Consider the following 26,274-nt stretch of genomic DNA (forward strand, 5'->3'; position numbering starts at 1 on the left):
TCTACAGTAACAAAATGTCCGGATCCTGTTTAGTTCTCATAGATCCACTCGCCTATGGCTTACCTTCTCCGTGAGAAGAAGCTATTTTATTGTTAATCGCTTAAGGCGCCTTTGCCGGGGAATCTACGCGGGGTTGCTCAGGCATTTTTGTAGGCTAGAGTGTACTTTACCTAGTGCGCTGGCTTTCCAAAATCTCACCTGACCTTTTGTGGAACGGCCGTCAATTTATGTAGGCCTCGATCAAGTAATATGTGTGATCGCCTTCATAGCTGATATTGTTTATATCACAAGTGTACGTTATGTCCACTGTCGTCTCTCTGCTGATATCCATACAATTATAATAAACTGTCACATGGCTACTGTCTATAAGAAGTAATAAGATATATTGTACGGTGATTCAAAATTGTATGAGCCTTTTTGCCAATATCAGCAGCAGTGGGGAATTAGCTCAGATGGTAGAGCGCTCGCTTAGCATGTGAGAGGTACCGGGATCGATGCCCGGATTCTCCAGTTATTTTTTAGGCTTTTTTTTTTTTTTTTACTTTGTCTATTATACTGAAGATGTTAACTGCGTTTATAGTGGAAAAATGTGTCATGCAACAGGTATTTTATTTTGAACTCGTTTTTTGTTTTTAAGTTTTTAATTTATTTATTTATTGCAAATAATAATTAAATCACCGCTAATTTAGGCCCAAAAACACCTCAAAGACAAGGATTAATAGTTTTTGTGTGGCAGAACTAGCAACTTGAGAATTGCAGACAATGTTTGGTTCTGGCCAGAGCTTGAATATTTAACGGGGACAACTCAACAAGAATTTGTTATCATTGACTTTGAACACTCAACACTACCATATTGTAATCAGATTGTCCGCATGCAGAGTGGATGATGTCACATTTTATGACGTCATAAACAAAAAAAAGTGGTGATAATCGTACACGCTGAACATCGTATGAAAGGCAAGATAAGTTGCATTTCTACCTAACTGGATAATTTATTTAGTGTTTTCATTTAATGTAACATGTTTATTCAGCTCGAAAAAAATACTGTGTTTACCGATTACAAATGGCGCCGGACTTTCTGTTGAACACGGTAAGGTTGGGAAAAGAATCAGTTAAAAATAAATTTAAAAAAAACTATGCAAAATTTTGTTAGAACTCCTTGGACTTCGGTTCAAGATCAAAGTGTAGTATCTGTTCTTCAGATGCTGCATTTCAATTTCTTGTTCTCTGTCAGTGGAGGAGAAATCCTTCACGACTGAGACAATTTTTATTTTTGTTCATTTTCTCCACGTTAAAAAACGAGCCTGGAGTCTAACTCTGCCCCGTGGGGAGGCATTGTAAATAGGAACTCGACTCAATATATGTTACCGTGACATAGGCGGACATATATTCGGTGTTTTTTTTTAACAGTATTTTGTATAGTTTTTATTTTTAACTTATTTTCCCAAACTTACCATGTTCAACAGAGATTCCGGCGCCACTTAGTTTTCCAATACAACGATAAACATTGTATGTTTTTCGAGCTGAATAAACATGTTACATTAAATAAAAAAAACACTAAAAAATTATCCACTTCAGTAGAAAATTAACTTATCTTTCCTTTGATAACATTTTTTTGTTATATATATTTTTTTTGACAACTTTTTCGAATCTATGTTATAGTAATACAAACCCTTTCTCTTCTCTCCCCACTGCCTCTCTCTATCTTTCTATCCCTCTCTGGTTTGATGGTGAAAATGGTGACGTCCATCCATTGGGCACGAACATCCTCTATCTGCTTTAATCGATTATCTTACAAAACGATATCTTTATTTAGTGTGTAGCATTATCACCACTTTTTGTTGTTTTAATAGATGACGTCATAAAACGTGACGTCATCCACTCTGCATGCGGACAAGCTGATTATAATTATTAATGTCAAATTCTTGTTGAGTAGTCTCCTTAAATATTTAAGCTCTGTCCAGAATCAAACAGTGTCCTCGAGTAGCTTTTGGGCCTAAATTTGCGGTGACTTAATTATTATTTGCAATAACTAACTAAATAAATAAATAAATAAAAATTAAACCAAACATGAGTTCAAAATAAAATACCGGTCGAATTGTATGACACATTTTTCCACTGTAACACAATTAACATCTTCAGTATAATAGACAAAGTAAAATAAACAGAAAAAATAACACACACAATAAAAAAAAAAAAGACTGGAGAATCCGGGTATCGATCCCGGTACCTCTCACATGCTAAGCGAGCGCTCTACCATCTGAGCTAATTCCCCACCCTTGCATCTAGCGTACAATATAACTTTTTTATAGACAGCAGCCAGTAGACAGAATTTAGCGTAATTAAAAAAATAAATAAGAAATAAATAAATAAATAAAACAAATAAAAAATGAAATAAATAAATAAAATATATTAAAAAATAAGTAAATAAAAAAAGGAAAATATTTAATAAACAATACTTAATTCAATTCTTTTTAACATAGGAAAGGGAGTGAGTTTTGCAACTATTCTGTTCATCCACCTAACAATTTAATAATAATAATAATAATAATAATAATAATAATAATAATAATAATAATAATTAATAATAAGAGGTGGATGTAGTTTGCTTGAAGCATTGTATAGTATGTAGTTAAATAGAATTGTAGAAGGCAGTACAATGCAGAGGTAACGGTAAGACACAAGCTGAAGCAGGTGAGAAAGTTTTATTAATATAACTTACAAATACATGTGTACATATTCATATATTTTCTATACGCAATATATTTATATTTGCACAGTGGTCACCTGGGAAAGTCGGTCTGGTGGTATATCCGTGTTACATAATATTTCGAGAAAGATCTCTTCGTCAGATATTTACTTGACTTTGGTTCAAACGTGCTGTTGTAAATAGTAACAGTATCGCAGCAAATCATCGCTCGAAACTTGTACGTAGGATATGGTAATGGTCTTTTTTTTATTCAATTCTTTATTTTATATTTCTAAATTCTTTATTTTTATTATATTTTATTTTATTTATTTGTTTTTTTTTTATAAAAAAACAAATAAAATAAAATAAAATATAATAAAAATAAAGAATTTTTATAAAAAAACAAATAATTTTAATCGGCTTTATTTTTTTATGTGTGTAATGTTTTTAGGCTTTTTTACTTAGTCTATTATACTATATCTTCGTTTCTTTTTGTTTTTTTTTAAATTCTATTAGTTTTTTTCTTTCATACCAAATGCATGCATGCATTAGCAGTGTCAGATGTCACCATTAAAAATGAGTGATAAAAATGTGATTGATTAGACTCACTATCTTTAGGAGCTTATAACTACTTGAAAAATGCAATTTAAACCCTAATTTTTTTCATTAAACGAACACGTTATGTTCACTGTAGTTTCTCTGCTAATATCCAAATTTTGAAATAATAAAAGGTTTAATTGAAAAATAGTCATTATTTATTAAATCGGTTTTCTTTAAAAAAGATTTCAAGAAATTCAACGAATTTTAACTTACTCCAATTATAATAATATATATAAATTCCAAAAAATCACTTACCTATAAAAATACTAATCAATGTATGCTTCCATTTTTCATTGATAAGAATTTGTCCATATCTATATTTTATATTCCATGTACTTTTTAAATAAAAGACATTTTTAAGCAAGCATCCGAAAAGACCGCCATTTTAAAATCTAATAACATGTGGTCACAGAGCGGATTTGCTTCCCTTTTTTCCAGTTGACCGGAGGCCGAAAAGCGCTATAATTAATTATGTTAAAAATGTAAAACGAACACATTAGACCAAATATATTTCCCGGTAGTAACTATATAAAGAAACAAACATTTGAAGTGCCACTTTGAATTTGTGACATCTGGTTACTGTCAGCAATCAAATTAGTCAAGCATAGGTCATTTATTGCTAATAATGATTAAACTACTCGAGGACAAGGATTAATAGGTTTTTGCAGGGCAGAACTAGCACCTTGAGGATTGCAGAGAAAACAAAAACAAAAAACAAAAAAACAAAAACAATTCTTTATTGATTACTTTGTGTCTTAATGATTGATTTAACAATGTTGAAGAAAAAATAAAAAAAATTAAAAAATGAGTTAACGTTAGACTTTTAACACACCGCATATCTCGCGCCAAAAAAATATTTAGCTTTTTATTTATTAGTTAATTACAAATTTTTCTTCTTATTTTAACAATAAATAAATAACGAAAGAAAAAACAGGGAGGGATTCGATTTTTCTTCATTGCTTTTGTGTTTTGGTTCATTTAATCCTGTTAGCTTTTTTTTCTCTAATACCAAATGCGCCCATGCATTATTTAAAATTATAATTTTATCAATTATCAACATTTATTTAGAATAATCGCTGTTATTGCTGTTGTTGTTTTTGTTGTTTTTATACTTCGGAATTTTAAATTTTGAAAAATTTGATAGAACGACAATAAATTCGGTACTGTAGTATTATTCTGAAATAGAAAATGACTATATTCGTAATAGTTGACCATTGCCTAAGTGTGGCCATTATACTTAATTCTGCGACGTCAGCAGGTCACGTGATTTTGTGGAACGGGCTTTTATTTATGTAGGCTACGGTCTAGTAGGTTAATATGCGTGATTGACTTCATAGCTGATATTGTTTATATCACAAGTTTACGTTATGTTCACTGTTTCTCTGCTGATATCCATACAATTATATTAAACTGTCACATGGCTGCTGTCTATAAGAAGTGAAAACATGTATTGTACGTTAACTGTGGTAGAGAGCATTAGCTCAGATATGTGAGCGCTCGCATAGTAAAGGGCAGGTACCAGGATCGATACCGGGACGCTCCATCTTTATTGTTTTGTGTGTGTGTAATTTTTTTGGCTGATTTTACTTTGTCTATTATACTGAGGATGTTAACTGCGTTATTGTAGAAAAACTGCGTTATACAAATGTGTGTTCGACCGGTATATTATTTTATACTATTTTTTTTTATTTACTTATATTTTCATTTATTAAAAACAATAATTAACTCACCGCAGACTTAGGAATAAAAGCTACTGCAGGACAAGGAATAATAGTTTGCGCATGGCATAGTTTTCCTACCTAGCAAAAATGGACGAGTTTCCTAGGTACGAATTATCCTGGTACGACTTTTCCATGCACCAGTTAGTATACAATCCAAAAAAATAGTTGGATTCTTGTCCAGAATTCCAAAAACAACAAAGCTAAAGAAAACGTTGTAACAGAACGAAAACATCATATTCCAAAAATCACGTAAATTGATCAAGTATATTTTTAAATAATAAAATCCAAATTTAAGGGATTAATGGGAATACGTATGCATTGCATCATAAATGTCGCAAGTTTGAATTATTAAGTTATCTCCCTTTGCTTATTTTGGCTTGTTTTCAAAATTGCTGATAAAAAAGACGCTCTTCTGTTATTCATAAAATTAGATTTTTTTTTTTTATTCAAAAATAAAACTACTTGATCAATTTACAATTTAATTATTGGAATATATATTCGTTTCGTCAAGGGTACGTGCATTAGACGTATTTTTTATTTCTAGTTTTCTTTCTGTAATATTGCGGGAATTTTAGACAATAATTGCAATCTTAAAATAAAATAAACTTCACTGGAGAATCCGGGTATCGATCCCGGTACCTCTCGCATGCTAAGCGAGCGATCTACCATCTGAGCTAATTCCCCCTAATATTATACAAAGTGGCCATGCAACAGTTGACGCCAACATTAGCAGAAATATAATAACGAACGCGGAGAACAAACTTGCGAGATAAACAATATCATCTATGCATAGTTTCCCACCGAGATTACGACACGTAATTCCTGGCGGCTTCTGGTATAGCTCAGATAGTGTCCTTCGTACTAATTGAGGATATGTCCCCTACAATCAGTTCAATAGTGTTTTTTGTTGCTGTTGATCTGTGCTAAGAGCATTTTTTTTGAAAAAATATAGACAGCAAACCGGAAAAGTGGACAAAAATAAATATCAAATAAATGTTACTAAAGTCAAAATAATTTACCCTTCTACCTAGCTTGATAAGATTTTTTAGCGTTTTAACTTATTTTAACGCGTTTATTCAGGTCGAAAATCAAGTAGTGTCCAGTGTTATATGAAAATGAGAAAAAACGACCGACATGAGAAGAAGGTCCCACCCTTGAAGTCTCGATGATCTCTGAAAAAAAATAAACAAAATACTTTGCAGGAACCCACCCATTCACCCAATAAATGTTACCGTGATATCTCTAGTATAAACGCTATAAAATAAGTTAAAAACCTATCCAAATAGGTATAACTTATCCTGCCTTTGGTAACATTTATTTGTTATATACTCATTTTTTTTTTACTATGTTTTCGTTTTGTTGTCTACAGTAAAAACATTTCCGGATCCTGCTTAGTCCCCGTAGATCCAATCGCCTAGGCCTTACCTTCTCCGTGAGAAGAAGCTACTAATTAATTAATTAATTAATTAAAGCGTCTTTACTGGGAAATCCAGGCGGGGTTTCTGGGGCATTTTTGTGAACCAGAGTGAACTTTAACTAGTGCGCTGGCTTTCCAACATCTCACCTGCTCTTGTGCCTAACTACCCAACAGATGAGGTAGAGCAACATGCCAACCAAGGTTCACCTTGGAAATCAATCCGACACGCACTCCGATGAGCTATTGCAATATATTGTGAAACAGAAAATGACTATATTCGTATTAGTCGTCCATTGCCTTAGTGTGACTGTTGTACTTTATTCTGCGACGTCAGCAGGTCAAGTGACTTTTCTGGAAGAGCCTTCAATTTATGTAGGCCACAATCAAGTAGGTTAATACGCGTGATCGCCTTTATAGCTGATATTGTTTATGTGACAAGGGTGCGTTATGTTCAGTATTGTTTCTCTGCTGATATCCGTACTATTATACTAAACTGTCACATGGCTGCTGTCTACAAAAATTTTTAAAGAGATATTGTACGGTAAATGAAGTAGAGGGGAATTAGCTCAGATGGTAGAGCGCTCTCTTAGCATGTGAGAGGTACCGGGATCGATACCCGGATTCTCCAGTTTTTATTTTCTGTTTTGCGTGTGTGTAATTTTTCCCGTTCATTTTACTTTATCTATTATATGTTAACTGCGTTATAGTGAAAAAAATGTGTCATATAGTTTGACCGGTATATTATTTTGAAATGCTTTTTTTTATTGCAAATAATTAAGTCACCGGTAATTTAGGCCCAAAAGCTACTCGAGAACAAGGATTACTAGTTTTTGCATGATATAACGAGCACCTTGAGAATTGCAGAAAAAACAACAACAGAAAAAAAAAGAATAAAAGACAAGTATTTATTGAGTACTTTGCTCCTCAATGATTGATTTAACAAAAAATAAAAAATAAATAAAAATGAATTAACGAGTGATTTTTAACACACGGCATCTCTCGTGCCCCGAAAATTTTTCACTTTTTATTTATTAGTTAATTACAAATATTTTTTTTTCGTATTTTAACGATATTTTTTGGAGTAATAGAAAAAAATAATAAACTACAAAACAAAAAACAAAAACAAAATAAAAAAACAAAAACAGGGAGAGATTCGATTCTCCTCGTTACTTTTTTGTTTGGATGTTGTTAAATTCTGCTATTTTTTTTTCTTTCATACAAAATACACGCATGAAAATTATAATTTTATCAATTATCAACATTAATTTAGAATAATCGCTGCTGCTGCTGTTGTTGTTGTTGTTGTCATACATCGGAGTTTTAAATTCTGCGAAATTTGACAGAACGACAATAAATTAGGTATTGCACTATTATTCTGATACAAAAAAATGTCTATATTCGTAATAGTCACCCATTGCCTAAGTGTGGCCGTTGTCATTTATTCTGCGACGTCAGCGAGTCATGTGACTTTTGTGCAACGGCCTTGAATTTATGTAGGCCACGATTAAGCAGGTAAATATGCGTGATGGACTTCATAGATGTTATTATTTATGTCACAAGTTTACGGTAATATCCATTGAGACTGTATGGTGTCGTCGGACTCTCTGTTGAATGCGGTAAGGTTGGGAACAAAATGAGTTAAAAATAAATAAAAAACTATGCAAAATTTTGTTAGAAACTCGCTCAATATATGTTACCGTAGGTGTATCAGAATTTTTGTAGGAATTTTTGACACCCCTAACATGGAACTGCGAATAAAATATAAAAATCTCGCAATTTCTCTGTTAAAAGTGGGTTGTTTATTTTCGTTATGGATTATACTTCCAAAATAAACTATTAAAGTTGTTTTAAAAGTAATAGATTTTTTTTAAACCGTAATGAATTTTCCGAACTCAATAATTTTCAGTTTTTAAACTTTAAAAATCTATCAAAATTTTTCTATTGGTTCTATTTTTACGATATTTTCAGGATCAATGTGAAATTTTATGCTCTTTCCAATAAACCGAATATAATATTTTAGACAAACGTTTTTTTTTTTAATTCACGCTCCCCCATTTTCAAGTGTCTATTAAAAAGTAAATAATTAATTTACTCACCGAAAAGTAAATAATTAATTTACTCACAAATTGAAAAGAAAAGGTCAATAAATAATATATTCAAATTTAAAACAAAACAAAACAAAAAAAAAAACGTAGTGTTTTTTAGAATTTTATCTGTAAAGTTTGAAGTTTGAAATCTTTTTTTTTAAACCACGTTATTTGTTTTTGCTTTTTTTTTTTAAATGGAACCTTGGTCCTTGCTCCTTTAATTGGAAAAAAACTTAGGGCTTGAATGACATTTTTCGAGGAGTTATAAGCTTGGAAAGACAGGGGATCGAATAATTCACGCCTCCGATTTTTGAAATGTCTATGAAAAAGTAAATAATTAATTTATGTACCAAAGTCTTATGTATCACAAATTGAAGAGAAAAGGTCAATAAATAATATATTCAAATTTAAAACAAAAAAGTAGTGTTTTTTAGAAATTTACCTGTAAAGTCCGAAGTTTAAAACCTTTTTTAAAAAAATAAAAAACGCGTTTTTTTTGTTTTGTTTTTTTAATGAAACCTTGGTCCTTGCTCCTTTAATTGAAAACAAAAATTAGGGCTTGAATTACATTTTTCGTGTAGTTATAAGCTTGGAAAGATGGGGTGGAATTATTCACTATTTTCACGAAATTTCTGACACACCTGTCCGTGACATAGGCGGACATATATTCGGTATTTTTTTAACAGTATTTTGTATAGTTTTTATTTTTAACTTATTTTCCCAAACTTACCATGTTCAACAGAGATTACGGTGCCATTTGTAGTTTTCCAATACATCGGTAAACATTGTATGTTTTTCGAGCTGAATAAAAATGTTACATTAAATTAAAAAAAAATACACTAAAAAAATATCCACTTCGGTAGAAAATTAACTTATCTTCCCTTTGATAATATTTTTTTTGTAATATATTTGTTTTTTTACACCTTTTTCGAATCCATGTATATAGTAATACAAACCCTTTCTCTTCTCTTCTCTCCCCACTGCCTCTCTCTATATTTCTATCTCTCTCTGGTTTGATGGTGAAAATGGTGACGTCATCCATTGGGCACGAACATCCTCTATCTGCTTTAATCGATAATCTTACAAAACGATATCTTTATTTTGTGTGTAGGATTATTACCACTTTTTGTTGTTTTAATAGATGACGTCATAAAACGTGACGTCATCCACTCTGCATGCGGACAGCTGATTATAATTATTAGTGTCAAAGTCAATGTTAACAAATTCTTGTTGAGTTGTTCCCTTAAATATTTAAGCTCTGCCCAGAACCAAACAGTGTTCTCGAGTAGCTTTTGGGCCTAAATTGGCGGTGACTTAATTATTATTTGCAATAAATAAATTAATAAAAATGAAACCAAACATGAGTTCAAAATAAAATACCGGTCGAATTGTATGACACATTTTTCCACTGTAACACAGTTAACATCTTCAGTATAATAAGACAAAGTAAAATAAAGAAAAAAAATAACACACACAATAAAAAAAAAGACTGGAGAATCCGGGTATCGATCCCGGTACCTCTCACATGCTAAGCGAGCGCTCTACCATCTGAGCTAATTCCCCACCCTTGCAGCTACCGTACAATATAACTTTTTTGTAGACAGCAGCCAGTAGACAGAATGTAGCGTAATTAAAAAAATAAATAAGAAATAAATAAATAAAACAAATAAAAAATGAAATAAATAAATAAAATATATTAAAAATAAGTAAATAAAAAAAGGAAAATATTTAATAAACAATATTAATTCAATTCTTTTTAACATAGGAAAGGGAGTGAGTTTTGCAACTATTCTGTTCATCCACCTAACAATTTAATAATAATAATAATAATAATAATAATAATAATAATAATAATAATAATAATAATAATAATAAGAGGTGGATGTAGTTTGCTTGAAGCATTGTATAGTATGTAGTTAAATAGAATTGTAGAAGGCAGTACAATGCAGAGGTAACGGTAAGACACAAGCTGAAGCAGGTGAGAAAGTTTTATTAATACAACTTACAAATACATGTGTACATATTCATATATTTCATATACGCAGTGGTTTTTTTTATTCAATTCTTTATTTTATATTTCTAAATTATTTATTTTTATTATATTTTATTTTATTTATTTGTTTTTTTTATAAAAAACAAATAAAATAAAATAAAATATAATAAAAATAAATAATTTTTATAAAAAAACAAATAATTTTAATCGGCTTTATTTTTTTGTGTGTAACTTTTTTTAGGCTTTTTTACTTAGTCTATTATACTATATCTTCGTTTCTTTTTGTTTTTTTTTAAATTCTATTAGTTTTTTTCTTTCATACCAAATGCATGCATGCATTAGCAGTGTCAGATGTCACCATTAAAAATGAGTGATAAAAATGTGATTGATTAGACTCACTATCTTTAAGAGCTTATAACTACTTGAAAAATGCAATTTAAACCCTAATTTTTTTCATTAAACGAATACGTTATGTTCACTGTAGTTTCTCTGCTAATATCCAAATTTTGAAATAATAAAAGGTTTAATTGAAAAATAGTCATTATTTATTAAATCGGTTTTCTTTAAAAAAGATTTCAAGAAATTCAACGAATTTTAACTTACTCCAATTATAATAATATATATAAATTCCAAAAAATCACTTACCTATAAAAATACTAATCAATGTATGCTTCCATTTTTCATTGATAAGAATTTGTCCATATCTATATTTTATATTCCATGTACTTTTTAAATAAAAGACATTTTTAAGCAAGCATCCGAAAAGACCGCCATTTTAAAATCTAATAACATGTGGTCACAGAGCGGAATTGCTTCCCTTTCTTCCAGTGGACAAACACGGAGGCCGAAAAGTGCTATAATTAATTATGTTAAAAACGTAAAACCAACACATTAGACCAAATATATTTCCCGGTAGTAACTAAATAAAAAAACAAACATTTGAAGTGCTGATATGTCTTATCTCCACTTTGAATTTCTGACATCTGGTTACTGTCAGAAATCAAATTAGTCAAGCATAGGTCACCGTATTGAAAAATGATCATATTTCACTCATTAAAGTTTACTTAAAAAAAAACCGCCGACAAATTTTCCATTTTTTTATTGTCTGAAAGAATTACATGAGTTTTTGATTTAAAATATTTTATTCCTTCTTTATGAAATGAATTTTTTTTTTCAAAAATCTAAAACAAACAACAACATTGAATGAAATAGAAAAAATAAATGTAGGTGTCTAATCTTTACAGGAGAATACTTTCAAAATGTGAGGTTTAACTTAATAAAAAAATCAACGTTTTTTTTTAATGGTTTTAAACTTTTGACTTTACAGGAAAATTTTGCACATAACTATTCTTTTGTTCATGTTTTAAATTATTTTATTTCATTTATTTTCAATTCGTGATATATAAATCTTAGGTGAGATAATTAATTATTTACTTTTCAATTTAATATTCTGTTTATTGGAAAGAGCATACAATTTCAGATTAAACCTGCAAATATTGTAAAAATTGAACCAATAGAAAAATTTTGATAGATTTTTAAACTGAAAAAATTGAAAAAAATTTAACTCATAAAATTCAATTCATTTCATTACGTAGAGAAAAATGGCTGCATGGACGCGCGCATGCATTTTAGAAACACTTAAAAATATTTCTATTATTTTTTAAAAAACTTTAATAGCTTATTTTGGAAGTATATTCCATAAAGAAATTAAACAACCAACTTTGAAAAAAGAAATTACGAGTGTTGTATATTATATTTGCAGTTTTGTGTTTAGGATGTCAAAAATTCCCAATAAATTCTGACAGACCTCCGCATGCATTATTTAAATTATAATTTTATCTATTATCAACATTTATTTAGAAAAATCGCTATTCTTGTTGTTGTTGTTATACTTGGGAATTTTAAATGTTGCAAAATTTATCAGAACGACAATAAATTAGGTATTGCAGTATTCTTCTGAAATAGAAAATGGCTATATTCGTAATAGTCATCCATTGCATAGTGTGGCTGTTGTCCTTTATTCTCCGACGTCAGCAGATTACGTGACCTTTGTGCAACGCTCTCCAATTTATGTAGGCCACGATCAAGTAGGTAACTATGCTGATATTGTTTACGTTATGTTGACTGTGTTTATCTGCTAATATCCATACAATTATACTTAACTGTCACATGGCTGCTGTCTACAATATTTTTTTTTAGATATATTGCACGTCAAATAAAGTAGAGGGGAATTAGCTCAGATAGTAGAGCGCTCGCTTAGCATGTGAGAGATACCGGGATCGATACCCGGATTCTCCATGATTTTTTTTTTTTTTGCGCGTGTGTAATTATTTAGGTTTATTTTACTTTGTCTATAATACTGAAAATGTTAACTGCGTTATAGTGGAAAAATATGTCATGCAGTTCGACCGGTATATTATTTTGAACTGTTTTTTTTTAATTTTTATTTATTAATTTTTTCATTTATTGCTAATAATGATTAAACTACTCGAGGACAAGGATTAATAGGTTTTTGCATGGCAGAACTAGCACCTTGAGGATTGCAGAGAAAACAACAACAAAAAAAAACAATTCTTTATTGATTACTTTGTGTCTTAATGATTGATTTAACAATGTTGAAGAAAAAATTAAAAAAACTTAAAAATGAGTTAACGTTAGACTTTTAACACACCGCATCTCTCGCGCCAAAAAAATATTTAGCTTTTTATTTATTAGTTAATTACAAATTTTTCTTCTTATTTTAACGATAAATAAATAAAGAAAGAAAAAACAGGGAGGGATTCGATTTTTCTTCATTGCTTGTGTGTTTTGGTTTATTTAATCCTGTTAGCTTTTTTCTTCTCTAATACCAAATGCGCCCTAAAAATATTTAAAATTATAATTTTATTAATTATCAAAATTTATTTAGAATAATCGCTGTTATTGTTGCTGTTGTTTTTGTTGTTTTTATACTTCGGAATTTTAAATTTTGAAAAATTTGATAGAACGACAATAAATTAGGTACTGTAGTATTATTCTGAAACAGAAAATGACTATATTCGTAATAGTTGTCCATTACCTAAGTGTGGCCATTATACTTAATTCTGCGACATCAGGAGGTCACGTGATTTTGTGGAACGGGCTTTTATTTATGTAGGCTACGGTCTAGTAGGTTAATATGCGTGATTGACTTCATAGCTGATATTGTTTATATCACAAGTTTACGTTATGTTCACTGTTTCTCTGCTGATATCCATACAATTATATTAAACTGTCACATGGCTGCTGTCTATAAGAAGTGAAAACATGTATTGTACGTTAACTGTGGCTAGCTCAGATAGGTGAGCGCTCGCACAGTAAACGACAGGTACCGGGATCGATACCGGGACGCTCCGTCTTTATTGTTTTGCATGTGTGCAATTTTTTTGGCTGATTTTACTTTGTCTATTATACTGAGGATGTTAACTGCGTTATTGTAGAAAAACTGCGTTATACAAATGTGTGTTCGACCGGTATATTATTTTCAACAATTTTTTTTTTATCTACTTATTTTTTCATTTATTAAAAACAATAATTAACTCACCGCAGACTTAGGAATAAAAGCTACTGCAGGACAAGGAATAATAGTTTGCGCATGGCATAGTTTTCCTGCCTAGCAAAAATGGACGAGTTTCCTAGGTACGAATTTTCCTGGTACGAGTTTTCCGTGCACCAGTTAGTATACAATACAAAACATAGCTGGATTCTTGTCCAGAATTCCAAAAACAACAAAGCTAAAGAAAATGTTGTAACAGAACGAAAACATCATATTCCAAAAATCACGTAAATTGATCAAGTATTTTTTTAAATAATAAAATCCAAATTTAAGGGATTAATGGGAATGCTATGCATTGCATCATAAATGTCGCAAGTTTGAATTATTAAGTTATCTTCCTTTGATTATTTTGGCTAGTTTTCAAAATTGTGGACAAAACAGACGCTCTTCTGTTATTCATAAAATCAGACTTTTTTTTTTAATTAAAATATAAAACTACTTGATCAATTTACAATTTAATTATTGGAATATATATTCGTTTCGTCAAGGGTACGTGCATTAGACCTATTTTTTATTTTTATTTTTCTTTCTGTAATATAACGGGAATTCTAGACAATAATTGCAATCTTAAAATAAAATAAAATAAACTTCACTGGAGAATCCGGGTATCGATCCCGGTACCTCTCGCATGCTAAGCGAGCGATCTACCATCTGAGCTAATTCCCCCTAATATTATACACAGTAGCCATGCAACAGTTGACGCCAATATTAGCAGAAATATAATATCGAACGCGGAGAACAAACTTGCGAGATAAACAATATCATCTATGCATAGTTTCCCACCGAGATTACGACACGTAATTCCTGGCGGCTTCTGGTATAGCTCAGATAGTGTCCTTCGTACTAATTGAGGATATGTCCCCGCCAATCAGTTCAATAGTGTTTTTTGTTGCTGTTGATCTGTGCTAAGAGCATTTTTTTTGAAAAAATATAGACAGCAAACCGGAAAAGTGGACAAAAATAAATATCAAATAAATGTTACTAAAGTCAAAATAATTTACCCTTCTACCTAGCTTGATAAGATGTTTTAGCGTTTTAACTTATTTTAACGCGTTTATTCAGGTCGAAAATCAAGTAGTGTCCAGTGTTATATGAAAATGAGAAAAAACGACCGACATGAGAAGAAGGTCCCACCCTTGAAGTCTCGATGATCTCTGAAAAAAATAAACAAAATACTTTGCAGGAACCCACCCATTCACCCAATAAATGTTACCGTGATATCTCTAGTATAAACGCTATAAAATAAGTCAAGAACCTATCCAAATAGGTATAACTTATCTTGCCTTTGGTAACATTTATTTGTTATATACTCATTTATTTTTTTTCTATGTTTTCGTTTTGTTTTCTACAGTAAAAACATTTCCGGATCCTGCTTAGTCCTCGTAGATCCACTCACCAAGGGCTTACCTTCTCCGTGAGAAGAAGCTACTAATTAATTAATTAATTAATTAATTAATTAAAGCGTCTTTACTGGGAAATCCAGGCGGGGTTTCTCGGGTATTTTTGTAGACCAGAGTGCACTTTAACTAGTGCGCTGGCTTTCCAACATCTCATCTAACCTTGTCCCTAACTACCCAACAGATGAGGTAGAGAAACATGCCAACCAAGGTTCACCTCGGCAATCAATCCGACACCCACTCCTATGAGCTATTGCAATATATTGTGAAACAGAAAATGACTATATTCGTATTAGTCGTCCATTGCCTTAGTGTGACTGTTGTACTTTATTCTGCGACGTCAGCAGGTTAAGTGACTTTTCTGGAACAGCCTTCAGCGTGATCGCCTTTATTGCTGCTATTGTTTATGTGACAAGGGTACGTTATGTTCACTGTTGTCTCTCTGCTGATATCCATACTATTATACTAAACTGTCACATGGTTGCTGTCTACCAAAATGTTTTAATAGCTACTGTACGCTGAGTGAAGTAGAGGGGAATTAGCTCAAATGGTAGAGCGCTCGCTTAGCATGTGAGAGGTACCGGGATCGATACCCGGATTCTCCAGTTTTTATTTTCTGTTTTGCATGTGTGTAATTTTTCCCGTTTATTTTGATTTGTCTATTATATGTTAACTACGTTATAGTGAAAAAAATGTGTCATATAGTTTGACCGGTATATTATTTTGAAATGCTTTTTTTTTATTGCAAATAATTAAGTCACCGGTAATTTAGCCCAAAAGCTACTCGAGGACGAGGATTACTAGTTTTTGCATGGCATAACGAGCACCTTGAGGATTGCAGACAAAACGACAACAGAAAAAACCAATAAAAGACAAGTATTTATTGAGTACTTTGCTCCTCAATGATTGATTTAACAATGTTGAAAAAAATAAAAAATAAATAAAAATGAGTTAACGAGAGATTTTTAACACATGGCATCTCTCGCGCCCCCAAAACCTTTCACTTTTTATTTATTAGTTAATTACAATTTTTTTTTCGTATTTTAACGATATTTTTTGGAGTAATAAAAAAATAATAAACTACAAAAAAAAATAAAATAAATAAAAAAAACAAAAACAGTGAGAGATTCAATTCTCCTCGTTACTTTTTTGTTTGGATTTTGTTAAATTCTGTTATTTTTTTTTTCTTTCATACAAAATAGACCCATGAAAATTATAATTTTATCAATTATCAACATTAATTTAGAATAATCGCTGACGCTGCTGTAGGTGTATCAGAATTTGTGTAGGAATTTTTGACACCCCTAATACGAAACTGCGAATAAAATATAAAAATCTCGTAATTTCTCTGTTAAAGGTGGGTTATTTATTTTCTTTATGGATCATACTTCCAAAATAAACTATTAAAATTGTTTTAAATGTAATAGAAATATTTTTTTTTTAAATCGTAATGAATTTTCCGAACTCAATGTTTTTCAATTTAAAAATCTATCAAAGTTTTCTATTGATTCTATTTTTACGATATTTTCAGGGTCAATGTGAAATTTTATGCTCTTTCCAATTAACCGAATATAATATTTTCGACAAACGTTTTTTTTAATTCACGCCCCCCCCATTTTCAAGTTCCTATTAAAAAGTAAATAATTAATTTACTCACCGAAATGTAAATAATTGATTTACTCACAAATTGAAAAGAAAGGTCAATAAATAATATATTCAAATTTAAAACAACACAAAAAAACGTAGTGTTTTTTAGAATTTTACTTGTAAAGTTTGAAGTTTAAAACCTTTTTTTTAAACCACGTTATTTGATTTTTCTTTTTTTTTTTTTTAATGGACCCTTCGTCCTTTAATTGAAAACAAAATTAGGGCTTGAATTACATTTTTCGAGGAGTTATAAGCTTGGAAAGATGGGGTGGAATTATTCACTATTTTCACGAAATTTCTGACACACTTATCGCTGTTGTTGTTGTTGTTGTTGTTGTTGTTGTTGTTGTTGTGGTTGTTATACATCGGAGTTTTAAATTTTGGGAAATTTGACAGAACGACAATAAATTAGATATTGCACTATTATTCTGAAACAAAAAATGTATATATTCGTAATAGTCGCCCATTGCCTAAGTGTAGCCGTTGTCATTTATTCTGCGACGTCAGCGAGTCATGTGACTTTTGTGCAGCGGCCTTCAATTTATGTAGGCCACGATCAAGCAGGTTAATATGCGCGATTGACTTCATAGCTGTTATTGTTTATGTCACAAGTTTACGGTAAAATCCATTGAGAATGTATAGTGGCGCTGGACTCTCTGTTGAATGCGGTAAGGTTGGGGAAAAAATGAGTTAAAAATAAATAAAAAACTATGCAAAATTTTGTTAGAAACTCGCTCAATATATGTTATCGCAGGTATCAGAATTTTTGACAGCCCTAACACGAAACTAAAACTGTTAAAAGTGGGGTGTTTATTTTCTTTATGGATTATACTCCCAAAATAAACTATTAAAGTTGTTTTAAAAGTAATAGAAATATTTTTTTTTAAAACCGTAATGAATTTTCCGAACTCAATATTTTTCAATTTTTAAACTTTAAAAATCAATCAAAATTTTTCTATTGATTCTATTTTTACGATATTTTCAGGGTCAGTGTGAAATATTATGCTCTGTCCAATAAACCGAATATAATATTTTCGACACACGTTTTTTTTAATTCACGCCCCCCCCATTTTCAAGTGTCTATTAAAAAGTAAATAATTAATTTACTCACCGAAAAGAAAATAATTAATTTACTCACAAATTGAAGAGAAAAGGTCAATAAATAATATATTCAAATTTAAAACAAAACAAAAAACAAAAAAAAACGTAGTGTTTTTTAGAATTTTTACCTGTAAAGTTTGAAGTTTAAAACCTTTTTTTTAAACCACGTTATTTGATTTTTCTTTTTTTTTTTTAATGGAACCTTGGTCCTTGGTCCTTTAATTGAAAAAAAATCAGGGCTTGAATGACATTTTTCGAGGAGTTATAAGCTTGGAAAGACGGGGGGTCGAATAATTTACGCCACCCATTTTGAAATATCTATTAAAAAGTAAATAATTAATTTATGTACCAAAGTCTTATATATCACAAATTGAAGAGAAAAGGTCAATAAATAATATATTCAAATTTAAAACAAAAAAAAAAGTCCTGTATTTTAGAAATTTACCTGTAAAGTCCGAAGTTTAAAACCTTTTAAAATGAAAAACCACGTTTTTTTAATGAAACCTTGGTCCTTGCTCCTTTAATTAAAAAAAAACATTAGGGATTGAATTACATTTTTCGAGGAGTTATAAGCTTGGAAAGATGGGGTGGAATTATTCACTATTTTCACGAAATTTCTGACACACTTATCGCTGTTGTTGTTGTTGTTGTTGTTGTTGTTGTTGTTGTTATACATCGGAGTGTTAAATTTTGGGAAATTTGACAAAACGACAATAAATTAGGTATTGCACTATTATTCTGAAACAAAAAATGGCTATATCCGTAATAGTCGCCCATTGCCTAAGTGTGGCCGTTGTCATTTATTCTGCGACGTCAGCGAGTCATGTGACTTTTGTGCAACGGCCTTGAATTTATGTAGGCCACGATTAAGCAGGTTAATATGCGTGATTGACTTCATAGCCGTTATTGTTTATGTCACAAGTTTACCGTAATATCCATTGAGACTGTATAGTGGCGCCGGACTCTCTGTTGAATGCGGTAATGTTGGGAAAAAATGAGTTAAAAATAAATAAAAAACTATGCAAAATTTTGTTAGAAACTCGCTCAATATATGTTACCGTAGGTATCAGAATTTTTGTAGGAATTTTTGACACCCCTAACACGAAACTGCGAATAAAATATAAAAATCTCGTAATTTCTCTGTTAAAAGTGGGTTGTTTATTTTCGTTATGGATTATACTTCTAAAATAAACTATTAAAGTTGTTTTAAAAGTAATAGAAATTTTTATTTTTTAAACAGTAATGAATTTTCCGAACTCAATATTTTTCAATTTTTAAACTTTAAAAATCTATCAAAATTTTTCTATTGATTCTATTTTTACGATATTTTCAGGGTCAATGTGAAATTTTATGTTCTTTCCAATAAACCGAATATACTATTTTAGACAAACGTTTTTTTTATTCACGCCCCCCCCCATTTTCAAGTGTCTATTAAAAAGTAAATAATTAATTTACTCACCGAAAAGTAAATAATTAATTTACTCACAAATTGAAAAGAAAAGGTCAATAAATAATATATTCAAATGTAAAACAAAAAAAAAACGTAGTGTTTTTTAGAATTTTACCTGCAAAGTTTGAAGTTTAAAACCTTTTTTTTTTTAAACCACGTTATTTGATTTTTCTTTTTTTTTTTTAATGGAACCTTCGTCCTTTCTCCTTTAATTGAAAAAAAATCAGGGCTTGAATGACATTTTTCGAGGAGTTATAAGCTTGGAAAAACGGGGGGTCGAATAATTCACTGCTCCCATTTTGAAATGTCTATGAAAAAGTAAATAATTAATTTATGTACCAAAGTCTTATGTATCACAAATTGAAGAGAAAAGGTCAATAAATAATATATTCAAATTTAAAACAAAAAAAAGTACTGTTTTTTAGAAATTTACCTGTAAAGTCCGAAGTTTAAAACCTTTTAAAATAAAAAAAACCACGTTGCTTTTTTTTTGTTGTTTTTTTTAATGAAACCTAGCTCCTTGGTCCTTGCTCCTTTAATTGAAAAAAATTAGGGCTTAAATTACATTTTTCGAGGAGTTATAAGCTTAGAAAGATGGGGTGGAATTATTCACTATTTTCACGAAATTTCTGACACACCTAAATTGTTACCGTGACATAGGCGGACATATATTCGGTGTTTTTTTAACAGTATTTTGTATAGTTTTTATTTTTAACTTATTTTCCCAAACTTTCCATGTTCAACAGAGATTTCGGCGCCACTTGTAATTTTCCAATACATCGGTAAACATTGTATGTTTTTCGAGCTGAATAAACATGTTACATTAAATTTAAAAAAAATACACTAAAAAATTATCCACTTCGGCACTTCGGTAGAAAATTAACTTATCTTTCCTTTGATAAAATTTTTTTGTTATATATTTGTTTTTTGACAACTTTTTCGAATCTATGTGTATGGTAATACAAACCCTTTCTCTTCTCTCACCACTGCTTCTCTATCTCTCTACCTATCTCCGGTTTATAATGAAAATGGTGACGTCATCCATTGGGCACGAACATCGTCTATCTGCTTTAATCGATAATCTTACAAAACGATATCTTTATTTAGTGTGTAGGATTATCACCACTTTTTGTCGTTTTAATAGATGACGTCATAAAACGTGACGTCATCCACTCTGCATGCGGACAAGCTGATTATAATTATTAGTGTCAAAGACAATGTTAACAAATTCTTGTTGAGTTGACCCCTTAAATATTTAAGCTCTGCCCAGAATCAAATAGTGTCCTCGAGTAGCTTTTGGGCCTAAATTAGCGGTGACTTAATTATTATTTGCAATAAATAAATTACTAAAAATTAAACAAAACACGAGTTCAAAATAAAATACCGGTCGAATTGTATGACACATTTTCCACTGTAATACAGTTATCATCTTCAGTATAATAGACAAAGTAAAATAAACAACAAAAAAAATAACACACACAATAATAATAATAATAATAATAATAATAAAAACAAAATTGGAGAATCCGGGTATCGATCCCGGTACCTCTCACATGCTAAGCGAGCGCTCTACCATCTGAGCTAATTCCCCACTCTTATATTTAGTGTACAATATCGCTTCTTAGAGACAGGAGCCAGTAGACAGAATGTAGCGTAATTAAAAATATAAATGAGAAATAAATAAATAAAACAAATCAAAAACGAAATAAATGAATAAAATAAATTTAAAAAAAATAAATAAAAAAGGACAATATTTAATAAATAATACTTAATTCAATTCTTCTTATCATGGGAAAGAGAGTGAGTTTTGCAACTATTCTGTTCATCCACCTAACAATTTAATAATAAGAGGTGGATGTAGTTTGCTTGAAGCATTGTATAGTATGTAGTTAAATGAAATGTGTAGAAGGCGGTATAATGCAGAGGTAACGGTAAGACACAAGCTGACGCAGGTGAGAAAGTGTTATTAATACAACTTACAAATACATGTGTACATATTCATATATTTCATATACGCAATATATTTATATTTGCACAGTGGTCACCTGGGAAAGTCGGTCTGGTGGTATATCCGTGTTATATAATATTTCGAGAAAGATCTCTTCGTCAGATATTTACATGACTTTGGTTCAAACGTGCTGTTGTAAACAGTAACAGTATCGCAGCAAATCATCGCTCGGAACTTGTAGGTAGTATATGGTTAGTTTTTTTTTGTTTATTCAATTCTTTATTTTATATTTCTAAATTCTTTTTTTTATTATATTTTATTTATTTGTTTTTTATAAAAAACAAATAATAAAATATAATAAAAATAAATAATTTTTATAAAAAAACAAATAATTTTAATCGGCTTTATTTTTTTTTTGTGTGTAACTTTTTAGGCTTTGTTTTACTTTGTCTATTATACTATATCTTCGTTACTTTTTGTTTTTTATAATCTGTTAGTTTTTTTCTCATAATAAATGCATGCATGCATTAGCAGTGTCAGGTGTCACCATTAAAAATGATTGATAAAAATGTGATTAATTAGACTAGCTATCTTTAGGAGCTTATAACTACTTGAAAAATGTAATTTAAACCCTAATTTATTTTCAATAAAACGAGCACGTTATGTTCAATGTAGTTTCTCTGCTAATATCCAAATTTTTAAATAATAAAAGGTTTAATAGAAAAATATGCAGTATGTTTTAAATCGGTTTTCTTTAAAAAAGATTTCAAGAAATTCAACGAATTTTAACTTACTCCAATTATTATAATATATATAAATTCCAAAAACACTTACCTATAAAAATGCTAATCAATGTATGCTTCCATTTTTCATTGATAAGAATTTGTCCATATTTATATTTTATATTCCATGTACTTTTTAAATAAAAGACATTTTTAAGCAAGCATCCGAAAAGACCGCCATTTTAAAATCTAATAACATGTGGTCAAAGAGCGGATTTGCTTTTCTTTCTTTCAGTTGACAAATACGGAGGCCGAAAAGCGCTATAATTAATTATGTCAAAAACGTAAAACCAACACATTAGACCAAATATATTTCCCGGTAGTAACTATGTAAAGAAACAAACATTTGAAGTGTTGATATGTGTTTTATCCCCACTTTGAATTTCTAACATCTGGTTACTGTCAGAAATCAAATTAGTTACGCATGGGTCACCGTATTTGAAAAATGATCACATTTCACTCATTAAAGTTTACTTAAAAAAAAAACGCCGACAAATTTTCCATAAATGTCGCAAGTTTGAATTATTAAGTTATCTCCCTTTGCTTATTTTGGCTTGTTTTCAAAATTGCGGACAAAACAGACCCTCTTCTGTTATTCATAAAATTAGACTTTTTTTTATTAAAAAATAAAACTACTTGATCAATTTACAATTTAATTATTGGAATATATATTCGTTTCGTCAAGGGTACGTGCATTAGACCTATTTTTTATTTTTCTTTTTCTTTCTGTAATATAGCGGGAATTCTAGACAATAATTGCAATCTTAAAATAAAATAAACTTCACTGGAGAATCCGGGTATCGATCCCGGTACCTCTCGCATGCTAAGCGAGCGATCTACCATCTGAGCTAATTCCCCCGAATCTTATAAACAGTGGTCATGCAACAGTTGACGCCAATATTAGCAGAAATATAATATCGAACGCGAAGAACAAACTTGCGAGATAAACAATATCATCTATGCATAGTTTCCCACCGAGATTACGACACGTAATTCCTGGCGGCTTCTGGTATAGCTCAGATAGTGTCCTTCGTGCTAAGTGAGGATATGTCCCCGACAATCAGTTCAATAGTGTTTTTTGTTGCTGTTGATCTGTGCTAAGAGCATTTTTTTTGAAAAAACATAGACAGCAAACCGGAAAAGTGGACAAAAATAAGTATCAAATAAATATTACTAAAGTCAAAATAATTTACCCTTCTACCTAGCTTGATTAGATTTTTTGGCGTTTTAACTTATTTTAACGCGTTTATTCCGGTCGAAAATCAAGTAGTGTCCAGTGTTATTTGAGAATGAGAAAAAAACGACCGACATGAGAAGGTCCCACCCTTGAAGTCTCGATAATCTCTGAAAAAATAAACAAAATACTTTGCAGGAACCCACCCATTCACATGTAAATAGTTGCTGTTATCTCATATGAATAAGACACAACAAAATACTAACTTGAATGATTATTTTATTTTTAAGTTAAACACTGCGAAGCATTGGTAAGATACATTATGTAGCAGTTTTTATAAACGCGTACGTACTGGACTTAGTCGCATGAACTCTCTGACTGTAGTTGTTATAAAGGACACCCACACCTACCCTCGTCTCTCTGGACGATAGCAGGCGGTGGGGGACGAGTCAGCAAGCAGGACCACCCGGCGAGAGGAAGGCCAAAGAATCAGAATTGTCTCTTTTTCACTGTAGGGAAAGGAAGGTTTAATATAATGCAAAAGGGAATGGTAGTATTAATTTTGCTTTTGTGGCCTAAATCTTTGGTCAGTACACACCCAATAAATGTTATCGTGATATCTCTAGTATAAACGCTATAAAATAAGTTAAAAACCTATCCAAATAGGTAGAACTTATCTTACCTTTGGTAACATTTATTTGTTGTATACTCATTTTTTTTTTTTACTATGTTTCCGGATCCTGCTTAGTCCTCATAGATCCACTCACCAATGTCTTACCTTCTCCGTGAGAAGAAGCTACTACTTACGTAATTAATTAATTAATTAAAGCGTCTTTACTGGGAAATCCAGGCGGGGTTTCTCGGGCATTTTTGTAGACCAGAGTGCACTTTAATTAGTGCGCTGGCTTTCCAACATCTCATCTGACCTTGTCCCTAACTACCCAACAGATGAGGTAGAGAAACATGCCAACCAAGGTTCACCTCGGCAATCAATCCGACACGCACTCCGATGAGCTATTGCAATATATTGTGAAACAGAAAATGACTATATTCGTATTAGTCGTCCATTGCCTTAGTGTGACTGTTGTACTTTATTCTGCGACGTCAGCAGGTTAAGTGACTTTTCTGGAACAGCCTTCAGCGTGATCGCCTTTATTGCTGCTATTGTTTATGTGACAAGGGTACGTTATGTTCACTGTTGTTTCTCTGCTAATATCCGTACTATTATACTAAACTGTCACATGGCTGCTGTCTACAAAAATGGTATAATAGCTATTGTACGCTGAGTGAAGTAGAGGGGAATTAGCTCAGATGGTAGAGCGCTCGCTTAGCATGTGAGAGGTACCGGGATCGATACCCGGATTCTCCAGTCTTTATTTTCTGTTTTGCATGTGTGTAATTTTTCCCGTTTATTTTACTTTATCTATTATATGTTAACTGCGTTATAGTGAAAAAAATGTGTCATATAGTTTGACCGGTATATTATTTTGAAATGCTTTTTTTTTATTGCAAATAATTAAGTCACCAGTAATTTAGGCCCAAAAGCTACTCGAGGACAAGGGTTACTTGTTTTTGCATGGTATAACGAGCACCTTGAGGATTACAAACAAAACAACAACAGAAAAAAACCCAATAAAAGACAAGTATTTATTGAGTACTTTGCTCCTCAATGATTGATTTAACAATGTTGAAAAAAATAAAAAATAAATAAAAATTAGTTAACGAGTGATTTTTAACACATAGCATCTCTCGCGCCCCCCAAATTTTTCACTTTTTATTTATTAGTTAATTACAATTTTTTTTTCGTATTTTAACGATATTTTTTGGAGTAATAAAAAAATAATGAAAAATAAACTCAAAACAAAAAACAAAAAAAAATAAATAAAAAAAACAGGGAGAGATTCGATTCTCCTCGTTGCTTTTTTGTTTGGATTTTTAAAAATTCTGTTATTTTTTTTTTTCATACAAAATACACCCATGAAAATTATAATTTTATCAATTATCAACATTAATTTAGAATAATCGCTGCTGACGCTGCTGTTGTTGTTGTTATACATTGGAGTTTTAAATTTTGCGAAATTTTACAGAACGACAATAAATTAGGTATTGCACTATTATTCTGAAACAAAAAATGGCCATATCCGTAATAGTCGCCCATTACCTAAGTGTGGCCGTTGTCATTTATTCTGCGACGTCAGCGAGTCATGTGACTTTTGTGCAACGGCCTTGAATTTATGTAGGCCACGATCAAGCAGGTTAATATGCGTGATTGACTTCATAGCCGTTATTGTTTATGTCACAAGTTTACGGGTAAAATCCATTGAGAGCGTATGGTGGTTATATGAGAAAATAAAGCTGTGTACGCATTATAAATGTTTCTTTTCTGTTTCTTATGTTATACATTAGTACAGTAGGGGTCATTTCGAGTTCCGACTTTTTGATCACCCGTCTGGTCGGCCATATTAGCTATTCATCGTTAGTTATTTAGACGAGACATACACATTTTAATCATGATTTTCTCTAGTTCAGATGGGTGCAATAAATAAACTTTAAACTCGAAATGACCCCTAATATAACATAAGATACAGAAAAGAAACATTTATAATGTGTACAAAGCTTTATTTTCTCATAGAACCACCGTACGCACTCAATGGATTTTACCAATTATACATAACTGTCACATGGCTGCTGTCT

At 30.9% G+C, this 26,274-nt stretch overlaps 6 non-coding genes across 6 annotated transcripts; 3 read left to right on the forward strand and 3 right to left on the reverse strand.

Annotated features, from left to right (window-relative positions):
• The first annotated feature begins 437 nt into the window (after window positions 1-437).
• Trnaa-agc (transfer RNA alanine (anticodon AGC)) lies at window positions 438-510 on the forward strand. Its single transcript has one exon. It is a non-coding gene; the product is annotated as a tRNA-Ala (tRNA).
• Window positions 511-2,202: 1,692 nt separating this feature from the next.
• On the reverse strand, window positions 2,203-2,275 carry Trnaa-agc (transfer RNA alanine (anticodon AGC)). Its single transcript has one exon. It is a non-coding gene; the product is annotated as a tRNA-Ala (tRNA).
• Window positions 2,276-10,004: 7,729 nt separating this feature from the next.
• Trnaa-agc (transfer RNA alanine (anticodon AGC)) lies at window positions 10,005-10,077 on the reverse strand. Its single transcript has one exon. It is a non-coding gene; the product is annotated as a tRNA-Ala (tRNA).
• A 5,933-nt stretch (window positions 10,078-16,010) lies between these two features.
• Window positions 16,011-16,083, forward strand: Trnaa-agc (transfer RNA alanine (anticodon AGC)). The gene has a single exon. It is a non-coding gene; the product is annotated as a tRNA-Ala (tRNA).
• Window positions 16,084-21,194: 5,111 nt separating this feature from the next.
• Trnaa-agc (transfer RNA alanine (anticodon AGC)) lies at window positions 21,195-21,267 on the reverse strand. Its single transcript has one exon. It is a non-coding gene; the product is annotated as a tRNA-Ala (tRNA).
• A 3,609-nt stretch (window positions 21,268-24,876) lies between these two features.
• On the forward strand, window positions 24,877-24,949 carry Trnaa-agc (transfer RNA alanine (anticodon AGC)). The gene has a single exon. It is a non-coding gene; the product is annotated as a tRNA-Ala (tRNA).
• The last annotated feature ends 1,325 nt before the right edge of the window (window positions 24,950-26,274 follow it).

Source organism: Euprymna scolopes, chromosome 27 (genome assembly GCF_053919585.1).
Source record: "Euprymna scolopes isolate OS-2025 chromosome 27, ASM5391958v1, whole genome shotgun sequence".
In the NCBI taxonomy this organism is placed as follows: Eukaryota; Metazoa; Mollusca; class Cephalopoda; order Sepiida; family Sepiolidae; genus Euprymna; species Euprymna scolopes.